Raw genomic sequence first — 6571 nt, forward strand, 5'->3', positions numbered from 1 at the left:
CTTTATTTGTAATAGCCAGAAACTAGAAGCAATCTAGATGTCACTCAACTGAAGGAAGAATAAATTTTAAAAATGTGGTTCATTTATACAATGGCATAATATTCAGCTATTAAAAACAAGGACATTGAGAATTTTGCAGGCAAATGGATAGAACTGAAAAATATCATACTGAGTGAGGTAACCCAGAGACAAAAGAAAATGCATGGTATGTACTTACTGATAATTAAATATTAGCCAAAAAGTACAAAATGCCCATGATATCCCACAGACCCTGAGAAGTTAAAGAAGAAGGAAGCCCCAAGTAAGAATGCTGCAATTCCACTTTGAAGGGAAAACAAAATAATCATGGGAGGAAGAGAAAGGGAGGGACTTGGGTGAAAGAAGGGAGTGGGAGGCGAAAAGGAGGATGGGATCAGGTTGGGGGAGAGGCAGAAGGCAGGACTAGAGGACCAGGAGAATGAATAGACATATGCAGCTGCCTTGAGTAGAGGATGGGGAGAACTCTAGAAAGTCCCACAGAACTGGAATGGGGGAGGCTCCAAGGATTCAATGTGGGTGATCTTAGTCTACTGTGTTTAAACTGGTGTGACAGCACAGAGGGTAATCATGGACTCTAACCCTTCTCTTAGTTTCCTTTCCCTATCGTCTTCTCTCTATATATATAAATATATGTATATTTTAATTAATAATACTTATATATTATAATTATTTATAGATAATTATGAAAATAAAACATGTATAAAATAATAGTACTACATGTAGTACTAATAAATATTTTATAATATTAATTATTTTCATATATAAATAATTACTTTTATATTTAGAATAAACAGATTTGTAAGTTGGTTGTATTTTGTTACATGAACTATTAATTTAATCTTCTTAGTACTTTGTTTTTAATAAAGAGAAAAATACTAGTTCAGTAACATACGAATTATTTTTGGTGTATCTTGGGAATTTAAAATAATCAAACTATTTTAAGGAAGAAGCTCATAAAATAACACTGTTTGACTTGACTACACACCTTTGTGCATGAATTAGCTCAACCAATGATCATGGCTACTTAGGACTGATTACCCTCTGTGCTGTCACACCAGATTAAACACAGTTATACTCACTATGTTGAGAAAAGGATCTATGTAGAACCAGATGCTTCCATGGTAATCTACTTTTTATGAGTCTCTAAGTGATTAATTTATGATTTTTTTCATGGTTTTAAAAACATGTCTTTGAGTAGTATTTATATAACTAAAATAATGCCTTGTAAAACATACCAGTGGAATGTAACTGGTAAATATTTTTTCTTGTGAAGTAAAGTCACCAAGAATTTTATCCTATAACTATCTCTAACTAGATCTAATGTTAATTTGGTTTACCTACTTCATTTATTTTTCTTTCAGACTTTAAAGGCCACAAACTATTTAAAATAACCACTAATACCATGCTTATCTTCCATTTCTTGTCCATCAAAACATCAACTGAATCAATAATCAATTCATATGGTGGTTAAACTATTATTCCTCTTTATTCAAAACAATTTACTGAGAAGACTGGATTAATAGTATATACAACATTGAAGATACAGCTTATTTATAGACTTATGGTGATCAATAAGTGTTTACAGAGATGCAAAAAGCTAAGACTAAAATAATTATCTGAATATATTGAAATACAAAGAACCAAATATATTTCTTTTATTTTATTATTTAAATATGTACATTTTATTACATTTTAGTAAGTTTGAGTTTACTAGATATTATAGAGACTATTAAAAAGCTGTCCAAACTTTATTTCATGAGTGGATAAATTCTTACTTAAGGTATCATTTGAATTTCAATGATCAAAATCCAACATGGTTATGGCTTTAAATTTTATTTTATTTTATTATTTATTTATTTATTTTGTCAACAGTGTCATCTAGGATTCTGAGCTTTGAGTAATGCTGTCTCCACCATGTGGAATCCATGAGTTGTTGTATTGGTAGCTAGTAGAGTTCTACTAACGTTCTTTTCAATTTAAAGACTTGAGAACTTACCTTGTATTAACTAAGGACACTGATGTTTCAGATCTGAGAATAGAACTCTTTTTCTATGTTTCTGGGACTAGACCTGCATATTACTTCATTTCTATGAACTGAATTTCATCTGTGTTTCTTTATTGAAACCAGCCTTCAAAGCATTTTTGTTAGCTTGTATTTTGCAATACTGAAGATTCATAGTTTCTTTCTGGTTCTTCTATACTCCATGAGAAGATATGTTCCACAACGCAAAAATTAAAAAAATTCCTACTTTTCTTCAGTTTTCCGGACCCAAGTAGCCTGCCTCTCTACCTTCTGAAACTTGCTCAACTAATGACAAAATAGTCACATTGTAATCTTGAATGGCCACAGAACAGTTAAAGAAATGTTCAAAGTCCTTAGTGATTAGGAAAATGCAAAGCAAAATGACCCTGAGATTCCATCTTTTTTTTTCTTTTTTTTTTTATTAGATCTTTCATTTACACTTCAGATACCATCCCGTTTCCCCATTCAACCCCCCCCTTAGAAAACCCCTATCCCATGCCCCCTTTTCATTTTGCATTTATACATTTTTTTAAGAAATGTTAATCATAGGCTTTATAAGTTTGGTATTGTTCAATCAGAGGTGTAACCCACTACCCAACCTAGATATATCAACTATCTTTGCCTGGTGGAGATACATGAACATCTGCTTCCCTGTCTCCCCCCTCTATCTCTCTTTCATCACCTAGCTTCTCCTCTCCTTCTTCTTCTTCTCTTCTTACTCCTTTTCTTCCTCTCAGTACTCCTCCCACCTTAGCTCCTCCTACACATCACCCTTCCTGTTAAAAGGAAACTTTTCTCTCAAAATACAATTAGAGCATAATTATGCCTATTTGTACCAGTGAGGTACAAGATAGTCCTAATACCCACTCCATCATTTTGTTGACTAACCAGCACCTCTGTCATCTATCCTAACTAAAACACTTAGTTCTGAACCTGGCTTTTTCCTTGGCTTTAGGATGAATGTCAGCTGATGACCTTACACTCAGATCTTTTCTCTCAAAGTAAATAGCTATAAGTTTTCAACCCCATCAGAAATCCAGAATGACTGAGTTGACTATAATTGTGGGAAGCACAAAGCATAGCTTCTAAAACTTAGCCAATTTATAGAGACCTCTGAACACCTGGACACTCTCTCTACTTCAAAACGTTGGAGCATCTGTTCTTCTGCCTTCTGGCCCAGGATCATCTGACAGACCTTAGTGCTGCAGAATTATTAAGGGCTGATTACTCTGTCTAGGCAGATATAATCAGTCGACTATTCTGCAAGTGTGTCCTTTTCTGGACAGTAATTTGTCTGTAGAAGGAAAGTGGCAATTCTTGCCTAGTGGCTGTCTCACCACAACTGGAGTAACTCCAAGGATGCTCAATTTCTTCTTAGAATTTAACATAGGAAGCTGTCCGGAGCAGACAGGTCTCTAATGAAAATGAACATTAATACTGAAATGTTTGTCATGTCAATTCTAAGGATTTCTGATGTTTTGAAAACCAGCTATCCATGTAAGGTAATCTGGACTGTTGCCTGTTAACTCCACTCAGCTATTTCTAAATAAAACATAGAGAACACCCTTATAATAAACTCCAAGTCATGAATTTGCTATAGTCCCTTAACTCACAGGCTGACCATCCCAAATCAGTTAAAAAAGTTAAAGAAGGACTGGGTCTAAGCTTTGTATTCCTAAGTGTGTTATACTGGTACAATGCCTATGAGAGTAACAATATTCATCTCACTCTTATATCACTAAGAAGCTCATGCCAATGAAAACCTTAAAATTTGTAAACAAAGTAAATTGGTGCCATTTAAGAATTTATATCTTCATCTTGATATTAATTATACAGATTTCTACTAATAGGTTATGGCTATGCAATAAACCCTAGCTAATCCTCTCTATTCCGACAAAACCACTACTTTTCCCTAGGGAGACAGCCCAACATTTACCACCTTAGTCCCCATGCCCAGGGAATAGGGGCGCTGACTCATCATTAGCTTCTTCAAGCTGATTATGGGCATTGAGATATTAGAAGAGGAGTGGGGGGGGGAGAGCAAGTTGACAATCCTCTGATGCTGTGTCTTCGCTGCCTCCAGATGGAATTCACGGACCTCAGAGGTTTGAGCAGGTCTGCCCAGCTTGCTTGTTGAGTAGATACACCAAGGCTGATCATTCTGCAATATACAATTCTCAAAACAAATTTTAGTATCAAGATAGTTTTTTTCTTTAAAGAGGGCTGACATTTTATTAAGAATGTTGGTTCTAACCGCTTTTCTATTTTTCCCCTCTTTTATTGGATATAATATTTACATTTCAAATTTTATCCCCTTACCATATTTCCCCCACCACCCAGGAACCCCTTATCCCATCCCCCCTCCTCCTGCCTCTATGAAGGTGTTACCCACCTACCCCCAGCCTCCCTCCCCACCCTCAGATTCCCCCCCTCATTGCTCAGCCTTCAGGGTACCAATGATCTTGTCTCCCACCTATGCCCAACAGGGCCATCCTCCCCTACATATACAGCTGGAGTCATGTGTCTCTCCCTATGTGCACCTGGGCTGGTGGTTTAGACCCTGGGGAGCTCTGGCTGGTTGGTATTCTTGCTCTCCTCACAGGGCCACCAGCCCGTATGGTTCACGGTTCCCTCCATTTACTCTCTAACTCCTCCATTGGGAACTTTGATCAGATTAATGGATAGCTGTGGGTATCTGTCTCTGGGTCTGTCCGACTCTGAGATTCCTCTAAGGAGACAGCCTTATCAGGCTGCTGTCAGCTTTCCCATCCTGACATCCCTATCAGCATCTATTTTTGGTGACTGCTTATGGAATGAATACCCAGACACAATGGTCTCCCTACAACCCCCCCTTATGATTCTGACCCACACTTTGTCTCCATATTTGCTCCCTTGGTTATTTAGTTACTCCTTCTAAGAAAGACCTAGGCATCCTCACTTGTTCTTTCTTCTTCATGAGCTTCGTGTCTTCTGGTAGTTGAATCTTTGTTGTTTCAAACTTTTGGGCTAATCTCCGCTTATCAGTGAGTAAATACCATGTGTGTTCTTTTGTGACTGGGTTACCTCACTCAGGATGATATTTTCTAGATCCATCCATTTACCTAAGAATTTCTCGAATTCATTATTTTTAATAGCTGAGTAATATTCCATTGTGTAAATGTACCACATTTTTTGTATCCATTCCTCTGTTGAAGGGCATCTGGGTTCTTTCCAGCTTCTGGCTATTATAAATAGGGCTGCTATGAACATAGTGGAGCATATGTCTTTGTTATTTGTTGAGGCATTTTCTGGGTATATACCCAGAAGTGGTATAGCTGGGTCCTCAGGTAGTGCTATGTCCAATTTTCTGAGGAACCGCCAGACTGACTTCCAAAGTGGTTGTACCAGCTTGCAACCCCACCAACAATGCAGGAGTGTTCCTCTTTCTTCACATCCTCGCCAGCATCTACTATCACCTGAGTTTTTGATCTTAGCCATTCTGACTGGTGTGAGGTGGTATCTCAGTGTTGTTTTGATTTGCATTTCCCTGATGACTAAGGATGTTGAGCATTTCTTAAGGTGCTTCTCGGCCATTCGAGTTTCCTCAGTTGAGAATTCTTTGTTTAGCTCTGTACCCCATTTTTTAATGGGGTTATTTTGTTGTTTGGCGTCTAATTTCTTGAGTTCTTTGTAAATATTAGATATTAGCCCCCTATCAGATGTAGGATTGGTAATGATCTTTTCCCAATTTGTTGGTTGCCGTTTTGTCTTGTTGACAGTGTCCTTTGCCTTACAGAAGCTTTGCAATTTGTTGAGGTCCCATTTGTCGATTCTTGATCTTAGAGCATAAGCCATTGGTGTTCTGTTCAGGAACTTTTCCCCTGTGCCTAGGTATTCGAGGGTCTTCCCCAACTTCTCTTCTAATATTTTCAGTGTACCTGGCTTTATGTGAAGGTCCTTTATCCACTTGGAGTTGAGCTTTGTGCAAGGAGATAAGAATGGATTAATTTGCATTCTTCTACATGTTGACCTCCAGTTGAGCCAGCACCACTTGTTGAAAACGCTGTCCTTCTTCCACTGGATGAATTTAGCTCCCTTGTCAAATATCAAGTGACCATAGGTATGCGGGTTCATTTCTGGGTCTTCAATTCTGTTCCATTGATCGTCCTTTCTGTCTCTGTACCAATACCAAGCAGTTTTTATCACTACTGCTCTGTAGTACAGTTTGAGGTCCGGAATGGTGATTCCCCCAGAGGTTCTTTTATTGTTGAGAATAGTTCTCGCTATCCTAGGTTTTTTGTTATTCCAAATGAATTTGTAAATTGCTCTTTCTATCTCTATGAAGAATTGATTTGGAATTTTGATGGGTATTGCATTGAATTTGTAGATTGCTTTTGGCAGGATAGCCATTTTTACTAAATTAATCTTGCCAATCCAGGAGCATGGGAGATCTTTCCATCTTCTGAGATGTTCTTCAATTTCTTTCTTGAGAGACTTGAAGTTCTTGTCATACAGATCTTTCACTTGCTT

This window comes from Arvicanthis niloticus, chromosome 5, assembly GCF_011762505.2.
Source record: "Arvicanthis niloticus isolate mArvNil1 chromosome 5, mArvNil1.pat.X, whole genome shotgun sequence".
NCBI classification, from domain to species: Eukaryota; Metazoa; Chordata; class Mammalia; order Rodentia; family Muridae; genus Arvicanthis; species Arvicanthis niloticus.